This window comes from Quercus robur, chromosome 2 (assembly GCF_932294415.1).
Source record: "Quercus robur chromosome 2, dhQueRobu3.1, whole genome shotgun sequence".
Lineage (NCBI taxonomy): Eukaryota > Viridiplantae > Streptophyta > Magnoliopsida > Fagales > Fagaceae > Quercus > Quercus robur.
Window position 1 is genome coordinate 92,980,117 of NC_065535.1, and position 22,447 is coordinate 93,002,563.

The following is a 22,447-nucleotide window of genomic DNA, read 5'->3' on the forward strand; positions in this document are numbered from 1 at the left end:
AACATACGGTTTAATATCTTTTGTTTAGAGAAATGGAGCCTTCATACCAAACGATATCATGTATAGTAAAACTCATGAATTCCTTGTCAAGTAGTGCTTATTTTCGCTAAACCTATATTGCTGAATTGTTCATCAATACACGTTGGCCTATCACGTTAGCTTATTTTCGCTAAACCTATCATACACATTCCCTAGAAAATAGAAACTGTTGGCCTTTCAGGTTTCAAACTATTATCCCCATTCCACATAAATCATCAATTCCTTAATTTGTACTCCTTACTGCTAATAATAATAATAAAAGCTATTAAATGATTATTACTTTCTTCCCTTTTTCCTAATTTCTTCTTGTGTCACACGCTTAAAGAGCCTTTTTTTTTTTTTTTTTTTTTTTTTTTTTTTTTTTTTTTTTTTACCTGCGCTTGAAGAGCTTATGTTTAACGAAATCCAATGACACATTTATTTTCTTTTTCAAAATAATTTTTTGCATTTAGGAAACTTACCAGTCTTACCCTAAACATGTTGCATGGTTCTAGTTTAAACAATAATTAAGGGCGAAAATGGCCAAATGGCCATAAAATTCTAACTATTTAGTTAATAGACCCATTTTGAAACTATATATTTTATTAGCAATTCGAGTCTAAGAGACTCGATTTTGGACAATAAATCGAGTCTTTAAGACTCGATTTTTTTGGTCTAATCACATCTTATGTGGCATCTTTTTCCACGTGGCAACCATTTCAAAATCGAGTCTCTAAGACTCGATTTATAAACAAAAAAAATTTTAAAACTTTGAGTCTCAAGCGCAGCCTCACCTCACCGAATCGGATCAGATCACAGAGGGAGAAAGAGTCAGATCAGATCAGAGAGAGGGAGACCAGATTAGAGGTCGCACGATCTGGGTCGCGCAACCTGGGCAGCGTGACGCAGGCCGCGCGGCTAGGCTCGCGCGGCCTAGGGCTCGCGCGACCCAGGCCGCCAGGCTCGCGCGGCCTGAGGTTCGCTGCGACCTGGGTGGATCTGATTTTTTCTGGGTTTTTTCTTTGTCGTCTTTTTTTTTTTTTTTTTTTTTTTTTTATTATAGCGATGATTTAATTTTAGTTATATATAGGCTTATAAATCGAGTCTTTAAGACTTGATTTTTAAGCAGTTGCCACGTGAAATATGATGCCATATCAGATGTGAATAGACCATGAAGATCGAGTCTCAAAGACTCGATTTTCAGGTCAAAATCGACTCTCTTATACTCGAATTGTTAATAAAATATATAGTTTCAAAACCGGTCTACTAACTAAATAGTTTAGATTTTATGGCCATTTGGCCATTTTCGCCATAATTAAGCTCTAGCTCAATGGTGGAGTAAAGTGTTTCTTTTTTTTTTTTTTTTCCAAAAGTGGCCAGGCTAAATATATCAATAATTTTAAAGTAACACATATGTATAATTTATATTTAAAACATAGAATAATTACAATAAACCCACTTATGATTAGGCTATGTATACCCACTTATGTTTAGGCTGATTATAATAGTGTTTAGTTGTGGTTTGGATTTTATAGCTTTACTCATTTGAAGTAGGCTCTGTTAGGCATCCGTGAACTCACCTCATCTTTTCACAGTTAAAAACAGAAAAAACATAATAAAAACAAATAAATGAAGATCTAAAATTTAGGGTTGTGTAAAAGTTAAGAACACACCTCTTTCAACAACCATAACATATATTCAGACTCGTAAGCACATAGAACAACACACAATCAGCCACATCCTTCAACCCTCTGCACATTAAACCCAAAACCCACATAATGTAGATTGTTACATAACCCAAAACCTACATCTGAACTCATTTAGAAAGCAAACCCAAATCCCAGGACACAAAGAGAGAGAGAGAGAGAGATCAGCTAAGGTGGGGTTTGCATGATGTGAAAACGAGATGGGAGGGTGGATCGGTTCAAAGGTCAGAGAGAAAGAGAGAAGAAGACATGGTTGATGAAGAAGGATAGGATGATGATGGTGATGACGGTGAAGAAGTCGGGATTTTGATGCATGGGAATGAGGATGTTCTGACATTTTTCTCTTTCTCTCTTATATATCGAATCTAGTCTTTGTTTTAAGGGGTCAGAATCCAGTGTTTTCTTATATATCAAATCCAATCTTGCTTATATATATTCAAATCGTCAATGTGGACCTTTGCCTAGTGCAAAAATGCTAACTGGGTTTTGTTTAAATTTGTGAAATTGCTATTGGTTTGTTTAATTTGTGAAATTGTCATATTGGTTTTGTTGATTAATTTCTAAAATTGCTATAAAGGTTTTACTCAGTTAAGAAAGATGGTTAAACAGGAGCTGCTACATGGGAGGCTAAAAGGTGGCTCGGGTATGCTTTCTAGGGCTGTAAATGAGCCAAGCTTTGTCAAGTAGTGAATGTTCAAGCTCGGCTCAATAGCAAAAGTAGAATGTTCAACCTCGGCTTGAGCTTGATATGAGCCTACTGGTAATATTCAAACTTGAGCTTGTTATAAAGTATAAAAGCTTGAGCTCGATTCGGCTTGGCTTGGCTTGGTTCATTAATCAAGCCAAGTTTGAGCTCTATATCAAGCTCAATATCAAGTTTTTGAGTTTGAAATTCAACACAAGTATATTATCAAACTTATACCAAGTTTATTATCTAGCCTGTAAAGTTGAATTTATTCAACCATCTAATTGGCTTTATTTCGTGCCAAATTTGCTTGTAATTCAGCATTTAGTAACCCTGTATTTAGGTGGGTTTGTTGTAAGGGTAGTGAGTGAGATAGAGTGAAGATTGCTCAAGAGTGTGCAAGAAAACAGAGACTCGCGGCTGGGACTCGCGGGTGACTCGCGGCTGCAAGCCGCCAGAAGCAGCACTCGTGCCAAGCATGCTGGAAGATGAACAGTCATGCTAGCTGGAGCACTACAGGACAACTGGCCATACGGTTAACTCGCGACTGGATCTCGTGACTTAGTCAAGCCGCGAGGTCAAGCCGCGAGCCACCCCTGTTTTGTAAAACCTGACGTTTCACATTCCTCTTCCACTCCAGTATAAATACCCCTTTTACCCACGATTGAAAGAGGGCTTCCAGAGAGAATTTTGAGAGAGAAACCCTAAAGAAAAACAAGATTGTTTCACCCACAATCTATACCTTAGAGTCTCTTCAAATTCCTCTACTCTCTTCCTCTCCATTGTCAAATCCTTGAGAGGCATTATACCAAACCTGGTTCTCACCATCATCATCACTGTGAGACAGTTGTTTGGATTTCTGGGAAGCAGTTAGGAAGGAACCAATCTTCATTGGTTGATGCTACGGTCTAGTAGCGGAATCCGGGAAGCTAGAAAAGAAAAAGGTTCGGCGCAACCTCGTTGGAGCAAGAAGCTTGGAGGGCTTAGGTACATCGGGTAGATTAGGCTTGGAGGGTCTATTGCTGTTCATGTATCCCAACTACATTTTCTAGTGGATTATTGACCACTTGGAGGGCGGCGGAGAGGTTTTTCGCCGAGGACTTGGGTTTCCTCTTCGATAACACATCGCGTGTTGTCTTTGTGTTTGCATCTTCCTTCCTCTCTATCTTTGCCTTTTTATTATCTGCTGTGGTTTTATTTTGTTATGGCTTAGATAGTTTTTAACCAATTCCGTATTATAGCATGTGTTAAGTTTCCGCACACTAGTTGTTTGACATATTGCTTGTATTGGTTAAGTTGTAATTTGGGGGTCTAAACGTTCAAAAGTGTTTTGTACACGTTTTTGAACTTTCATAGCCTATTTGATTTGATGAGTGGTCTCAACTTATAATTAATTAAAGTCTTAGAAGGATATGAGTTTATATGTCAAGCTCATATCAATTTTAATTATTACCAAACTCATAAATAAGCCTAGACTCAACTTGTTTTGTTACTTTTGTATCGAGCCTTGGTGTTCATGAGCTTGTTCATGAACAATATTTTTTACTCAGGCTCGGCTTGTTTATTAAACAAGCCTAAAACCAAAGCTTAACCTTGGCTTGTTTATAAAAAAACAAACGTGAACGAGCTTTTTATCGAACCAAACCCAAGTTGTTTATGAACAGCTTGGTTTATTTACAGCCCTATTGCTTTCTATGCTTGAGGATTGTGGAGTAAGAGAGACGAACATTATTCTGACTATAAATAGATCCGTAAAACCATTTATGAAGATCTGGGGTTTTGAATTTAGTGTTTATTGAAGATTTAAAATTTTCAAAATTTTTATAAATATCATTTTTAAATCTTGATCTGTTTATTTTTATGATGTGTTTTATATATGTTTTTAACAGTGAAATTTCACAAGTGAGTTATGGAATCCTAACGGAGCCTACTTCAAGTGGGTAGAGTAATAAAATTCAAACCACAAGTAGTTATTATTAAAACTGGACTAATTAACCACATGTAAATTTACTGTAATTACCTTTAAAACATACATGTGAGTTATGGAATTCTAACAGAACCTACTTCAAGTGGGTAGAGTGATAAAATCCAAATCACAAGTAGTTGTTATTAAAACTGGACTAATCACATGTGAATTTACTGTAATTACCTTTAAAACATGTCTTTAACATGCTTATTATATATATTATTTTCATTTATATAATAAAATTCCATCATATCAGTTTTATATAATTCAATATAATAATTTTTTTAAAATATTAATCACAGGTAATGTTTATAAAACTTTTTAAATCTAGTTTTTTTTTTTTTAGTTAATAAACTAAAGATTACACGTTAAAATATAATAACAGCTTTTAAAAAATTGTAATACTAATATGTTATCTTTGTCGAGAGAAAGTATATCATATATCTGCTACATGTAGCCTCTCTCTCTCACAACAAATGGGTTCAATGGTATAATTTTCCCTTTGTTTGGGACTCTTTATTGTACTTCTTTGGTTTTCAATTTGGAATGAAAGTCACAACTTGGAATTTAAAAAAAGGGAAAATTATTAGGTACTCTCGGAGTACCATAAATGCGTAATCCCCCCCCCTCTTACATGAATAGTGGGTCTCACCGTGAATTTAATTAGTGGGACTCACCATTCATATGAGAGGAAGGAGTACGCATTTATGGTACTCCGAGAGTACACAATAATTTCCCTAAAAAAAGAAGGAATATGACTATTATATGACTGAAATTTAGGAGAGAAGGAAAGACCAAACCATGTCTAATGCCCAAACCTAAACCCAAAGTCAAATCAGAGAAAACTCCAAAGATTAAGGGCTTGTTTGGATTGAGAGGGGGAGGGAGAGGGAGTGGAGGGGAGTAGAGTAAAATTGGTTGAAAATATGCTAATTTTAGGTCAAATCTACTCTACTCCCCCTCCCTCTCTCTCGATCCAAACGGACCATAAAGAATCTTCCGAACATCAAGTTTATGCCATCAATTAGTGGTTTTATGACTTTTATTTAGCAAAAGGAAGAAAAAAAATTGTTAGGAGTCTTGTGAATTTCAAGCACTAGCCATCAATTAAAAAATATTATATGTTATGAGCATATGACATATATATGCCCCCTTCATATGGATGGATCTCACACGTATGAGACTCATCCCTATTATTACTAGATGTATCATGTGTATTTAAGGCCTCCCTCACATGTTGATGGGGTGAACCCCACAAGCGTGAGACCTACTCCCCTGTAAGGGGGCACTATATATAGCATTACACATCAATTAGTTGTTTTATTTAGCAAAAGAAAAGAACATTTTTTTTTAATTGTTTAGATTAAAATTCCAAATACCTAAACACACATTTATATCAAATAATAATACTTATGATTTGCAAAGATCCCAATTAATAATTATGATTAGGACTAGTTGGTTTTGGCAGGATGAGATCAGTGCAATATCCACCCCCAACCACCAAAAAAAAAAAAAAAAACACCCTAGCTCTTCCATTGTCGAAACTTGAATCTAACTATTGGTTACTTGTTTGTATTGAGCAAAGACTTATTAAAAGAGAAAAGTTAACAAGTAAAGACTTATTAAAAGGGAAATGTTAACAGATATCTTAAGTGTATTAATTTATAAACTATTTTTAGAAACTTTTTATAGAAAAAGGAAAAAAGTAACTAATTTTTTTTTGTTACAACTTTTTATATTATCCATAAAAGTTTTATTAAAATTTTCTTAAAATTGGTCAATAACAAATGTTCTAACACTTTTTAACAAGACCAAATAAATAAATAATAAAGAAGAAAAAAAAAATACTATTGGTTACTCGTTTGTGGCGAGCAAAGACTTAAAACAGCAAGTCAGGTAGGAAAAGAACTCTTATTTTTTTCGTTTTATGAAAACGATAGCTGTATGGTAAAAGAAATGGTCGTCAACCCACATCCCAACAGAATCTCTCTGGAAAGTCTCTTTAGCTATAGTACATGAGAAGCACGGTTACAACAGAAGACTCTTATTACGTTCAATTAATGGTTTCATTGAAATGAGAGTTTTATGGGAATGAGCTGTGGATCATAGACGAAACATGAGTGTGATTTTTTTTTTTTTAATACAAAAAAAAAATAAAAATAAATCCAACATTATAAAAAAGAAGAAAGTAAATTATAATTTGCATCCTTAAAATTTGGGAATATGTTACATATAGTTTGGATTTAAATTCTTCCATCAATGCGCTATAATTTTTGACAAAAGTCATAGAATCAATGCGCTATAATGAGTTGTCTGTTAAGTACCAACTAAGCTTAAAACAAAGTTGTTTTTTTTTTTTTTTTTTTTTCATTCAAAACTATGTTGTTTTAAATTTTTAATAATTAGTTTGCAATTTACACTCTCAAAGTTTTAGGAAGCACTTAACAAACATTTTATCAAGGCACGTGGATGGAATTACAAAAATCCTAATTATATATAATATTACTGGTGCAGATCCAAATTTTAAAGATGAAAAAAATGTGTTGTTTAAGAGGACATATCACCCTTTCAGTCTTCTTGTCTTCACTTTTTGAGATTTTTTTTTCACTGGTTTGGGGGAACAAATCAATTACGCCTATTTTTCCAGAAAAATAACTCAATTCTGGTCGTTTCATCTGCTTCACATACCTCTTCTGGAGTGCATGGCTCTTCAATGATGTGCCGGGCAAAGAAAACCGAGAAAATAAGCCCTGTAAATTCACTTGAATAGTTGGTAGATACACCAATTGGAAAATCAATGAAAGCCTTTTCAGCTTTGTTTGTATACTCTATCTTACTCTCCTTCTTAAGACCCTCCACAACACATGACTGCATCACTCCATGTCAATCAATCAGAGATGGTGAGACTATGATTTCACCTGGTGGAATCTTTACACTAGGATTCTTCAGCCCAGGTAATTCGGAAAACCGATATTTGGGAATTTGGTACTCAGTATCTAATAATGACGGAGTTGTATGGGTAGCCAACAGAGAAACTCCCCTTAAAAATCACCAAGGAGTGTTCAAGATTACCAACAAGGGAATTCTTGTCGTTCTTGATAGCACAAATACTACTATTTGGTCATCCAAAACATCAAGAACTGCAGGGAATAAGATCAACAATGTAACTGCACAGCTCTTGGATTCAGGAAATCTTGTGGTGAAAGATGGAAATGTTAGTGACCCAAAGACCTTTTTGTGGCAGAGTTTTGATTATCCTAGTGACACATTATTACCGTCAATGAAGATTGGATGGGACCTAGATAGTGGTATAGATAGGCATATAACATCTTGGAAGAGTATGGAAGATCCTTCCCAAGGTGAATTTTCAGGATATTTTGATCATCGAGGGCTCCCACAATTGGTTGCTATGGACGGAGACAAAATAAAGGTTAGACTAGGGTCTTGGAATGGCCTTCGTTTTACGGGGATGCCATGGTTAGTACCAAATCCGTTTTTCACGTATAAATTCGTGATGAATGAGAAAGAGACTTATTTCCAGTACGATGTCCCAAACAACACTTTTTTCTTGAGGTATGTGTTAAATGTTAGTATTATGATTACATTTACCATTTTTTAACGGTTTAAGTTTTTGAGATAATTAGTACTTTATTATAGTATCAATGTTTTTATTTTTTATCATTTTTTTAATAATTTGATAATTACAGAAATGGAGAGTACTAAATCATGGTTCTCCCTATAAAGGAGAATAGACAATGTCACATGGGGGAGAGTAATTTTATTTATTTGTTATTATTAAATTCTTATAATTCGTTAATTACAATAATTTGAAGGGAATGGATTTGAATCTCGATTCTCCTTATAATGGAGAGTAAACAATTTTGCCTGGGAGAGAGTGTTAAAATAATGATTAAATGTACTATTTCTTAATAACCTAAGTTTTGAGGGCAATTGGTGAATTGTTGGAATGAGAAAAAATACTTGTTATGAGTATAATAATTAAACTTCTAACTTTTGAGAAATTTTGTTTTCTCAAGGTTTGTGTTAAACCCATCTGGCGTTGGGGAGGGCTTTAAATGGATGGATACCACCAAAAGTTGGGAGATTGGAATTACAACCCAGGCAGATGTGTGTGAAAATTATGCCCATTGTGGTGTCTACTCTACCTGCGACATCAATAAATCTCCAGTATGTTCATGTTTGGATGGATTTAAACCAAAATTTCCAAATGATTGGAATTCAGCAAATTGGTCTGGTGGGTGTCTTCGAGAAACTCCACTGGCTTGCAATGACAGAGATGGGTTCCAAAACTACAAGAATGTGAAATTGCCTAACACCTGTTTTTCTTGGTTTGATAGCAAAATGAATCTTAAGGAATGTGAAGAAATGTGTTTGAAAAACTGCTCATGCAATGCATATGCAAATTTAGATGTCAGAAACGGAGGAAGTGGTTGCTTGCTTTGGTTGGCTGACCTGGTTGATATGGTAGTAGTCCAGGTGGGTGGGCAAGACATCTATATTCGTCAGCCCGCTTCAGTACTAGGTATCCACTTTGCTTTTCTTTTATTTATTTATTTTTAGTAATTTTACTTTCAAGTAATGCTAATGAAAACAGCACTTTTGGCAACTTTTATTCACAATTACAGATATATTTGATAAGATTGGAATAACATTAGTTTTCATTTATGTTGTCAAAAGCTTTGTAACTCAACTGACACCTTTTAGTATTTTCGATGGAGACGTCCACGGTTTAAATCCTCCTTCCCACACTGTATTATTGGATTAAAAAAAAAAATCACCTATGTCCACCACAAACAACATTTTTGTTATGCACAAATCATTACAAAGTCACATGTTATGTCATCATTTACTATGTAAAATAAAAAATAAAAAATAAATGTCTAATAAGTCATAACTGTGCCTAATGAATGTCCTTTATGTTTCTAATCCTAATATTTTCTAGGGATTATTATACTTTTCCACCCTAAACTATACAATATTTTACACTTTACTCTCTGAACTATTGAAATGCACGATTGACCCCCCATGTTGTCTATTTTGGTGTTAAGTCTATTTTGGCGTAAAATTCATATGGCACATCATAAAGTAAAATATATATAAACAAAAAGGAGAAAAATTAATATGGTATATCCTATAGTAAAAAAATATAACTCTTTTGACTCTACTTTTGATCTTTCAGATCATAATGAGAAGAACAGGCACCCTCAAGTAATAATCACAATCACTGTATGCAGTGCAATACTACTCATGGTAATGCTTGTAGTGGGGCTGGTCTTATATTTATCAAGGCTGAAACATAGAAAGGAAGGTAATTTATAAGACATGGATTCTTACAATTTCATATGCAAAATAATAGATTTTTAGCCAAGTAATTTGAATATGAAGTCTTTGAACTAGAAGAAACCTTAGATAAGGTGGTCAATAATTTTCTTTTAACTATACAATTGTTGAACTTATTTCTGCTCAACGACTCCCTTACAGTTTCAGGACTGAATATAAAAGACCAAAATGATTATAATAATGACAGCTGGGATGAAGATATGGAGTTACCGATATTTGATCTGATAACCATATCTAATGCCACTCATAACTTTGCAAGATACAACAAGTTAGGAGAAGGTGGCTTTGGATCTGTATATAAGGTAAATAACAACCTAACCGGTTGAACTTCTTTTTTTTTTTTTTTCAAAATTAACTGGATTTTTCCTTTTAGGGTACATTGCTTGGTGGGCAAGAAATAGCTGTAAAGAGACTTTCAAAGAGTTCTGGACAAGGATTCAATGAGTTCAAAAATGAAGTTATATTAATTGCCAGACTTCAACACCGCAACCTTGTGAAGCTACTCGGTTGTTGTATTCAAGAAAATGAAAAAATGTTAATCTATGAATACATGCACAACAAAAGCTTGGACTCATTTATTTTTGGTTTGAACTTTGATCCCTCATTATTGAATCAAGCACATTCATGTTTAGCAGTTTCATCTTTTATTAATGAATTATGTTGTTGAGATTTTAGCTGAATATGTATTAACAACAATATGAAAATCAACAGACCAAACGAAGAGTAAATTGCTCGATTGGCGTATGCGCCACAACATTATTGGTGGCATTGCTAGAGGGCTTCTTTACCTTCATGAAGACTCCAGATTGAGAATTATCCACAGAGATCTCAAAGCTAGCAATGTCCTACTAGATAATAACATGAATCCAAAAATTTCTGACTTTGGCCTTGCTAAAACAATTGGGGGAGATGAAACAGAGGCTGATACCAAAAGAATTGTTGGAACATAGTGAGTATTCTTAAACTTCTTTTATAGTTTATGCTTGGAGATTTTTTTTTTTTTTTTTTACTTTATTTTTATTTTTACAGTGGTTATATGCCTCCTGAGTATGCTGGGTATGGACAAGTCTCAGTGAAAACTGATGTTTTTAGCTTTGGAGTTTTATTACTAGAGATTGTGAGCGGAAAGAAGAGCAAGGAATTGTGCAACTCTGTCCAATGCCATAATCTTCTAGGACATGTAAGTATTAACATTGACATTCCACTATTTCAATGATATTAGGATTTCTCCTTTCAAAATGGATACATTTCATACTTCATATTAAATATTATAAATTTAAAGGTGTATCTAGTGTCATGTTATTAAAAACATTTAAATGACAAACACTTGTACAAAAAGTATTATTCGTGAAATGAACTCTCTGTTTCAAGTGAGTATTGATATGTGAAATCATTTGGTCATACAATGATCATGTAATTCTAGTGTTCCAACCGTATCTGGTTTTTGTTTTAGGCATGGAGATTATGGAATGAAGATAAACCAAAGGAACTGATAGATGAATTCTTAATCTTAGACGACTCATGCACTTTATTTGAAGTGTTACGTTGCATTCATGTGGGTTTGTTATGTGTACAACAAAGTCCAGAAGATAGGCCAAACATGTCATCCGTGGTTCTAATGTTAAGCAGTGACAATCCATTGCCCAATCCAAGGCAGCCAGGTTACTTTACAGAGAAGGCTCTACTTGGAGAAGATTATTCATCAAGAAATGTGATCACCTGTACAGTGTTAGAAGCAAGGTAGAGTATCATCACTTGAGACTTAACAGCAAAAAGGAGTGACTGAAAAAGAAATTTGCAAGGTAATGCTGTTCATATTAGAAAACTGTAAATGTATGAATATGAACTTCATTAATTAGAGAGGAATATGACCTCTGTTTGTATACAAGAGGGAAGAGCATAACTGCCACCCAAACTAATGACAAAGGTAAAACTACAGTTGTTTAGATCTATTTCTTCAACTTGCACTTAATATCTTTTGTTTAGAGAAATGGAGCCTTCATACCGAACGATTTCATGTATAGCAAATTTCAAGCATTCCTTGTGAAGTAGACACTTTTGCTGAATTGTACAGCATAGTATCATACATGTTCCCTAGAAAGTAGAAACTGTTTTCCTTTCAAACTATTATCCCCACTCCACACATACATCATCAATTCCTTAATTTTTACTCCTTATTGCTAAAAATAATAATAATTGCTATCGAATGATGATTACTTTTTCCCCCCATTCAAACCATGGTTGTCAAAATCGCGATCTGGATCGTAGGATCGCACGATTTTACGATCCCACCTCACCAAAACGATTAAAATCGCACTAGGATCGTAAAAATGGTAGGATCGTACGTAGGATCGTGTAGGATCGTATAGGATCGTAGGATCGTATGGGATTCTACCGATCCTACCGATCCTACCAAAAACATAGTTTTTTTGTTTTTTTTTTTTTTGGGATAAATTTTTTGTTTTGATGAAGTTTTAAGGATTTTTATTTTTTCATGTTGTGATGGTATGACTTTTTATTTTTTATTTTATAAAATTATGTCAACCTAAGAAAATGTTTTCTAGTTTCTAGTTCACTTGTAATCAAAATGAAAAAATGTTTCTTCATTTCTAAATGAAGAATTTGACTTGGCTTTGCTACATTTTAAGCTATAATATTGTTAAATTTGTTTGATCAATATACTAATTTGTGTTCTAATATTACTAAATTTTTTTTTTTAATTTTTTTTATATATAATTTTATCAGTTATGCTTGTATTTGTATATTGATTGATTGATTTTTTTGAGTATATTTTTTAATTGTTGCTGAGTGGTATAACTTGAATAGTTGAGTATGAAATTGTATCTTGATATCTTTTACAACTCTAGTATACAAATATATAATGTCTATATAGATGATGATATGGATGATGATGATTAGGAATTTAGGATGGTGGTTATAAGAACCTTAGAATGAGAATAATTAAATGTTCACTTCACCTTAATATTCATCTTACTTTTGGATTTCATATTGTAGTTAGCTAGTTTCCATTTGCTAACTTATTTTGGATTTCAAATTTGGAACTTAGAACTTAAAAATATTTTCCATATGTTTTGATAAATATTTTGGTATTTGGTTGCTAATTAAATATTTATTGAACTTTTTAGATACATTAAGTCAAAACTTAAATATATTTGTTTCGTTAGTATAGACTTAGCGATGTATGACATGCAAATTATATCATATGATGCAAATCTAAGTTTTTTTATGGATGAATTTATAAGTTACGTGATTATTTAACATACAAAGTCATAATCAATGTGTTTTTTGCTTTAAATCTGAAAATATGTAGAATCTTACGATTCACGATCCGATCCTACGATCTACGATCCCACCTACCTTCAACGATCCTACGTAGGATCCCGATTTTGACAACCTTGATTCAAACTATTATTTTCATGTATATAATAAAATTCCATCATATCAGTTTTCTATAATTCAATATAATAATTTTTCTTCATTAAGTCATGTGTAAGTATTTTTTTTTTTTTTTATAGAATATTAGTCACAGTTAATGTTTATTGAACATTTTAAATAAAGGTTTTGTCTTTTTATTTTTTGTAAATAAACCAAAGATAACACATTAGAATATATCAATATAATAATAGTTTCAAAAAACATAAAATGTTTTTCTAAAATGAAGGAGTGTCCAAAGGCAAGCGTCCATAAAGTATTACAAGCGAACATTCATATAATCCAAAAAATCAACATTGGAACTACATGACGACCCTGATCTAAGTATAATATTCAAACAAAGATCTCCAAAAAAAAAAGGGATAATTACAGAGATTTCATGAAAACTCTTCTTAATTTCCTCCAAAGATAGCTTTCATCAATTCCCCTCTCCATATCGTCCATATGAGACAAGGGGCAGAGTAGCTTGCCAGACACCTTGTTCTTGTGATGGCCAAAACATTCCTCTCCACACAACAAACAAAATCTATCACCTGCCTTCGCAACACAAGTATTACCCTGAAAGCTGTGAATACAGAAGACCAAACCTCTTTTGCTAAGAGACAATGAAGTAAAATCTGCTCATTGGTTTCACAACTGCACTTGCACATTAAACATCTTTTAACAACCACCATCCTCCAATGGGTGCTCCCATATGAACTCTGTATGAGCTCCTAAATTAAAACCGAAGAATTACAGAATGATTTAATAGTCAAATTCAAATGAATTTTACACTATGCACGTAGTTGATCTTCACATCTACCTGCACCAGATATATACATATAAAATGCTCTAATTTCTCTCTTGGAAATAAGAACTAACCACTTACTCCAGTTTGAACATTTTGATCCCCAGTCCATACATAGAAGACAGATGATTTCCTGAATAATAAATTATGTATTAATATGGATTATGGAGTGAAGAGTCTAAATCTTGGTATTATATGATAAATTGTCTACTTTCCTCGGTTTTGCCTCCTTTAAGCAATAGCATTCAAACATGACAAAAAGAAAAGAGAAAAACATATATATAATAAAGTAAAAACTCTTACCATCTTGGTTATTCAGAAATCAGAACCCACCGAGACCAGCCGAGAAAGGCAGACAAGTAATACTGTACTTGTATCAAGCACCTAAAAAATAAAACATCGTTGTCAACCTCGTAAATATTACATCATGAATCACAACCACTTATAACCCAAATCACATTTTTAAAAAAAAAAAAAAAAAAAAAAAACCCTTGCAAGCGCGCAAACACAGCTCAATTATAACAATAATTATTTCATACATTGAATGTAATGCATTTTCCCTCTCAAAGTGGATGGTTCTTACAATTATATGGGACCCACACTTTGTGAAAGGGAGAATGCATATATAGAGAGCATACAAAACTCAACTATAGTAAATTAGTAAATAGTCATCTCATGTAACAGATATATACATCATCTCTCTAACAATGTACGGGCCTCACAATGGGACCTACACGACACGAGAGATGCATAGAATAGCTTCTTCAACTATGGGCATCATTATAATCATAATCATGATCATATTATGACATACAAAGCAGCGTATGGTTAATGCCAAGTCCACTCTCTAATGCTTTACAAAACAACGTTCAATTTTGTCAAATCTAACGAATTCGGAAATTTTGAATCAGATCAAATAGTATTATAATCCACAAAGTCCAAAAAAATATTGCAACATTTTCAATAGTATAATAATGTTTACAATATTAATACTACAAAGTACAAACAAAACTTGGTGTGGTTAAAAACAAAACTCAAAAATTGCAGACGAACCAATCCGGATAGCATAAAAGTTTAGGTTGGTTGCCAAGAAAATGTAGGAAAATAAAAGAAATACTCATATGAGTAGCACAATTCAACGACTCCGCCGGTTTTACATTGAATTGAATACTACGAAGAGAGTACTGAGGAAAATGAAATAAAGCCTATGAATAAAATGAGAGAAAATTCAGAGAGATAAAGACTGCTGAGATCTGAGAAAGAGAGCTTACCAGCTTGATCTACTTGGTACTTCCTCTTCTAAATTCTAATTCTCTTTGAGAGAGAGAGAGAGAGAGAGAGAGAGAACGAAAACGAGTGGGAGATGACTACAAAAAAAGAAAGATATAGGAGATTGGTTTTAATTATGGGCTTTTTCTGGGCCTAGTGCTTAATGAGTAGCCAATTATGTTATCAATTGGGTGCACTTTAGCATGCAACCCAAATTTTTTGATTGGGCTATTTGTTTAACACAGTTCATCACATACATTAGCATTACCACAACTTAGTGTATGTGTTAAATGGTGATTAGATTACTTCTCACCAAGTATCGGTGGTGGTCCATGTGTAAATGATGTAATTCAACTATAAATTGATAAATGTGCAAGTTATAGTAAAAATGTGTATGGAGTGTGATACTAGAATTATTTCAAAATGAATAGCAAAATGTGTGTCGCTATTGGACCCCATTATCTCTTGAGCCCACACACAGCGCCATCTCTGTCTCTCAAATCAAATCACCACCTTTCAATTGCTGACCGAGTCAAAGGCAGTGACAATTGACCAAGTAAGGTACAGGGTAAGCAGACTCTAATTCTGCCAATGCCGAAACTTGAATCTAACTATTCCTTACTCGTTTGAAGTGACAAAGACTTGAAAAATCAATTCATTCAAAAGAAAGTTTTATGGGACTTGGAAAAGCAAGTCCTTACTAGTCGAAACTTGAATCTAACTGGTCCTTACTCTTTGGTGGCGAGCAGAGACTTTGAAAAGAAAGTTTTGTGGGAATGAGCTGTCAAGCCAGACACTAAACGAGATAGTGAATGTGATTTCTTTAATGTAAATCTAATCATTTAAAAAAAGAAAAGACTAAATTACATCTATTTTACCAGAATAATCTGAGGTATTCTCCTTCCCTCTCACAGAGGGCCCAATCCTGTGAGAGGGAGGAAGTATACTCCCAGAGTATACGACAATTTTCCCCAAGTTTGTCTTTATAACTGCTTCACCTACCTCTTCAAGAGTGCATGGCTCTTATACGTTGTGTTGGCCAAAGAAAACCAAGGGAATAAACCCTGTAAACTCACACGATTAGTTGGTTGATACACCAATTGGAAAATCAATGAAAGCCTTTTCAGCTCTGTTTGTATACACTTTCTTGCTCTCCTTTTTAAGAACCTCCACTACACTAGACACCATCACTCCAAGCCAATTTATCAGAGATGGTGAGACTTTGGTTTCAGCTAGTAGATTCTTTGAATTGGGATTCTTCAGCCTGGATGGTTCGAAAAGCCGATATGTGGGAATATGGTTTGTGGTATCTAATGACACAGTTGTATGGGTAGCCAACAGAGAAACCCCACTTGAAAATCACCATGGAGTTTTAAAGGTTACCAACGAAGGAATTCTTGTCCTTCTTGATAGCACAAATACTGCTATTTGGTCATCCAATACATCAAGAACTGCAGGGAATAAGATCAATAATCCAACGGCACAGTTATTGGATTCAGGAAATCTTGTTGTGAAAGATGGAAATATTGAGAGTCTTTTGTGGCAAAGTTTTGATCATCCTTGCGACACGTTATTACCGGAAATGAAGCTTGGATGGGACTTAGTTAGCGGTCTAGATAGGTATTTAACAGCTTGGAAGAGCGCAGAAGATCCTGCTCCAAGTGAAATTTCAGCAGGGTTAGATCGTCGAGGGCTACCACAATTATTTGTTATGAAGGGAGACAAAATAAAGGTTAGACTAGGGTTTTGGAATGGCCTTCATTTTAACGGGATGCCATGGTTAAGACCGAATCCATTGTTCAAGTATGAATTCGTGAGGAATGAGAATGAGATTTATTACGAGTATAAAGTCCTAAACAATTCTATTTTCTTGAGGTATGTGTTAAGTGTTAGTATTATGATTAAATAATTAAATTTATCATTTTTTAATAATGTAAGTTTTTAAGATAATTAGTGATTTATCATCGTATACTTTGTTTTTATTTTTTATTTTTTATAAAAAAAATGATAATTACAATAATGGAGAGTATTAAATTTTGGTTCTTTTTGAGAATAGACAATGCCACGTGGGGGAGAGTTTTTTTTATTATTATAATTAAGTTCTTATAATTTGTTAATTACAATAATTTGAGGGGAATGGATTTGAATATGATACATCTTATAAAAGAGAGCAAACAATTTCGTGCATGAGAGGACGTTGAAATAATTATTAAAAGTAATATTTCCTAATAACTTAAGTTTTGGGGGTAATTGGTAATTTGTCAAAATGAGAAAAATACTTGTTATGACTTATGAGTATAAATTTCTACTTCTAACATCTGAATTTTTTGTTTTCTCAAGGTATGTGATAAACCCATCAGGCATTGGGGAGGGTTTTAAATGGATGGATCACACCAAAAGTTGGGAACTTGGAACTACAACCCTATCAGATGAGTGTCAAAATTATGCCCACTGTGGTGCATATGCCAGCTGTAATATCAACGAGTCTCCTGTATGTGCATGCTTGAAAGGATTTATACCAAAATCTCCAAAAGATTGGAATTCAGCAGATTGGTCTGGTGGGTGTGTTCGAGGGACGCCACTGGGTTGCAATGATGGAGATGGGTTCCTCTCCTACAAGAGTGTGAAATTGCCAGACATATCTTCTTCCTGGTTTGATAGGAACATGAGTCTCAAAAAATGTGAAGAAATGTGTTTGGAAAACTGCTCATGCAGAGCATATGCTAATTTAGATATTAGGAATGGAGGAAGTGGCTGCTTGCTTTGGTTTGTTGACTTGGTTGATTTAGTAGCACTCCAAATGGATGGGCAAGAGTTGCAAGACCTCTATATTCGTGTGGCCGCTTCAGTACTGGGTATCCTCTTTGCTTTTCTTTTATTATTGGGTCATTTTATTTTTAAGTAATTCTACGACAACAACACTTTTGACAACTTTTTTTAACGACAACTAATATATTTTGTTGTGCTTGGAATAACGTTAGTTTTCACTTATATCGTCAAAAGTATTGTAATTTAATTGGCACTTCTTAGTATTTTCAACGGAAATTTCTAAGATTCAAATCCCTCTTCCCATTGTAACTATTGGATTATAAAAATAAATAAATAAATAAATAAAAATCACCTTTGTCTGCCACAAACAACATTTTTATTATGTCCCAGTGATTATAAAATCATATATTACATTATCAACTACTATGTAAAAGTAAAATAAAAATAAAATAAATAAAAAAACAATGTCTTATAATTGTGCTAATTGACGGTTCTTTACGTTTCCAAACTTCATATTTTCTTCTTTCCCCATGTGGAACAATATAGACGTATTAAAATTTTAAAATTGTTTACGTAATATGCACTAAGTAAAACTCATTTGTTGTTGCCAAAAGCTTCTTAAAATGCCAAACAAGTTTTACCATACATCTTAGAAGCTTACCATTAAAAGAAAAGAAAATTTCATATGGCGTAAAATTTATATGGCACATCATAAAGTAAAAAAAAATATATATATACAAGAGAAAAGTGAGGAAAATTAATGTGGCAAATCATATGGTAAAAAATATAAGTTTGTTGACTCTACCTTTGATCTTTCAGATCATACTGACAAGAGCAGGCACTTCGGCCAAAAAAATCAAGTAATAATCACAATCTGTAGTGCAACACTATTCATGGTAATGCTTGTACTGGGGCTGGTCTCATATGTAAGGAGGAAGAAACTTGAAAGGGAAGGTAATTTATATGACCTGGATTCTTACAATTTTTTATGCATGATAATAGATTTTTAGCCTGGTAATTTGAATCCGAAGTCTTTAAACTGGAAGAAACCTTAGATAAGATGGTCAAAAATTTGATTTTAGCTATACAACTATCGAAGTTATTTCTACTCAATGACTCCCTTACTATCTCAGGAATGAATATAAGATGCCAAAATGATTCTAACAGTGAAGGATGGAACGAAGATATGGAGTTACCGATCTTTGATCTGATAACCATATCTAATGACTAATGCCACTGATAACTTTGCAATAAACAATAAGTTAGGAGAAGGTGGCTTCGGATCTGTATACAAGGTAAATAACAACTTAACCAGTTGAACTATTTTTCTTTTCCAAACTTAGCTGACCTTTTTCCTTTTAGGGTACATTGCATGGGGGGCAAGAAATAGCAGTAAAGAGACTCTCAAAGAATTCTGGACAAGGATTCAATGAGTTCAAAAACGAAGTTACATTAATCGCCAAACTTCAGCACCGCAACCTTGTGAAGCTGCTCGGCTATTGCATTCAAGAAAATGAAAAAATGTTAATCTATGAATACATGCACAACAAAAGCTTGGACTCATTCATTTTTGGTTTGAACTTTGATCCTCGTTATTGAATCAAGCACATTCATGTTTAGCCATTTCATCTTTTATTAATGAATTATGTTGTTGAGATTTTAGCCAGGTATGTACTAACAATAACATGAAAATTGACAGACCAAACGAAGAGTAGACTACTTGAGTGGCGTATGCGAAACAACATTATCGGTGGCATTGCTAGAGGGCTTCTTTACCTTCATGAAGACTCTAGATTAAGAATTATCCATAGAGATCTCAAAGCTAGCAATATCCTTTTAGATAATAATATGAACCCAAAAATTTCTGATTTTGGCCTTGCTAAAATATTTGGGGGAGATTAAACAGAGGCTGATACCAATAGAATTGTTGGAACATAGTGAGTATTCTTAAACTTCTTTTATGGTTTCTGCTTGGATTTTTTTTTTTTCACTTCTTTTTAATTTTACAGTGGTTATATGCCTCCTGAGTATGCCGGGTATGGACATTTCTCAGTGAAAACCGATGTTTTTAGCTTTGGAGTTTTAGTACTAGAGATTGTGAGTGGGAAGAAGAACAAGGAATTGTGTAACTCTGGCCAACGCCTTAATCTTCTAGAACATGTAAGTATTTTCATTGACATTCCACTATTTTAGTGATATTAGTATATCTCCATTCGAAATGGATACATTTCGTACTTCAGATTAAATAATATAAATTTAAAGGTGTATCTAGTGTCATGTTATTAAAACATTTAAATGACAAACACTTGTAAAAAAAAATACTATTCATGAAATGAACTCTCTGTTTCAAGTGAGTATTAACATGCAAAATCATTTGGCCTCATGTAATTCTAGTGTTCCAACAATATCTGGATTTTGTTTTAGGCATGGACACAATGGATTGAAGATAAGCCAATGGAGCTGATAGATGAATTCTTAATCTTAGGCAACTCCTGCATTTTATCTGAAGTGTTACGATGCATTCATGTGGCTTTATTATGTGTACAACAAAAACCAGAAGATAGGCCAAACATGTCATTCGTGGTTCTAATGTTAAGCAGTGACAATTCATTACCCAATCCAAGGCAGCCAGGTTTTTTTACAAAAACGGTTCTACTTGGAGAAGATTATTCATCAAGAAAGCTTGTAATGGCTTCAATAAATGAAATCACTTTTACAATGTTAGAAGCAAGGTAGAGTATCATCACTTAAGACTCGAGAGCAAAAAGGAGTGAATGAAAATGAAAGTTACAGGGTGCTTCTGTTCACAACAGAACATACAGTTTAATATCTTTTGTTTGGAAAAATGGAGCCTTCATACCATGTATGGAAATTCATGCATTCCTTGTGAAGTAGTGCTTATTTTCACTAAACCTATATGCAATTATAAGGATGGAGTTTGACACTTTTGCTGAATTGTACATCTTGGTATCATCCCCACTCCCCACTCCCCATGCATCATCAATTCCTTAATTTTTACTCCTTACTGCTAATAATAATAATAAAAGCTATTAAATGATGATTACTTTTTTCCTCTTTTCCTAATTTCCTCTTGTGTGACACACTGGAAGAGCTTATGTCTAACAAAATCCAATGACGCATTTATTTTCCTTTTAAGAATAAATTTTTGCATCTTAGAAACTTATTCCCAAGACAAGTTGCATGGTTTTGGTTTAAACAATAATTAAGCTCTTGCTCAATGGTGGAGTAAAAAAAATTCTAAGGAGACCAAGCTAAATATGTCAATAATTTTTAAATCCTCAAAATAACACACATATGTGTGTAATTTGTATTTAATACATGTCTTTATCATGATTTGTTATATATATTATTTTCATGTATATAATAAAATTCCATCATATCAGTTTTATATAAATAATTTTCTTTCATTAAGTATTGTGTAAATATAAAAAAAAAATATTAATCACAGTTAATGTTTATTGAGCATTTTAAATAAGGTTTTTTTTTGTTAATAAACTAAAGATTACACATTAGAATATAATGACAGTTTTAAAAACATAAAATGTACTATGGATCAAAGGTTTGTCAAGAAACATTGGTCAATAAACACAATGATAGTGGAACTTTGGGGACTCAAGGATGGTCTGCCTGAATATCCATAAGATTATCATTGAAGTACATGCTAAATCAACTTGATATCCTCATTTCAGGTACTGACCAAGTTTATATGTCTAAAATTTTGAGATAAATTGATGAGGATACTTGAATGTTTTATTTTAACTATTACCTAGTAGTTGGCTGAGCTTTCCTACTTGGGGGCTCCTATATGAACTCTGTATGAGCTCCTAAATAAAAACTGAAAAATTACAGAACGATTTAAAAGTCAAATTCAAAAGAATTTTGCGCTATGCACAAAGTTGATCTTTACATGTACTTTGGAATAAGAACTTACTACTTACTCCAGTTTGAACATTTTGATCCCCAATCTATGACTCTACATGCCTAGAGGACAGATCATTTCCTGAATAATAAACTATGAATTAATATGTATTATAGAGTAGAGAGTCTAAATCTTGGTATTATATGATAAATTGTCTACTTTCCTCTGTTTTGTCTACTTTTAGCAACATCAGAAATGACAAAAACAAAAGATTGAAACATATAAATATAATAAAGTAAAAAATCTTACCATCTTGGTTGTTCAGAAATGAGAACCCAAAGAGACAAGCTGAGACTTGTATTAGCACCTAAAGAATAGAACATCCTTGTCAACCTCATAAATAATACAACATGAATCACAACCACTTATAACCCAAATCACACAAGGAACCCTTACAGGTACAAGCACGCATATAGAGTTCAATTAATTATAGCAATAATTATTTCATGCATTGGATGTATACATCTTCCCTTTCAGAGTGGATAGGCCTTAC

The 22,447-nt window shown here is 33.4% G+C and overlaps 1 protein-coding gene and 1 pseudogene across 4 annotated transcripts in view; one reads left to right on the forward strand and one right to left on the reverse strand.

Moving 5' to 3' along the window:
* Positions 1–22,447, reverse strand: part of LOC126715870 (coatomer subunit delta-like) — a 99,551-nt gene that overhangs the window by 76,460 nt on the left and 644 nt on the right. The window contains exon 1 of one of the 4 annotated variants that reach the window (XM_050416700.1): positions 15,248–15,304. The exons of 2 other annotated variants lie outside the window; for them this stretch is intronic. The gene's annotated coding sequence lies outside the window, so the exon portion shown is untranslated. Of the gene's footprint in view, positions 1–15,247; positions 15,305–22,447 lie in introns of those variants that run through there. One more of the 4 variants, XM_050416703.1, reaches the window with a different exon arrangement.
* Positions 7,173–20,968, forward strand: LOC126705524 (uncharacterized; annotated as a pseudogene).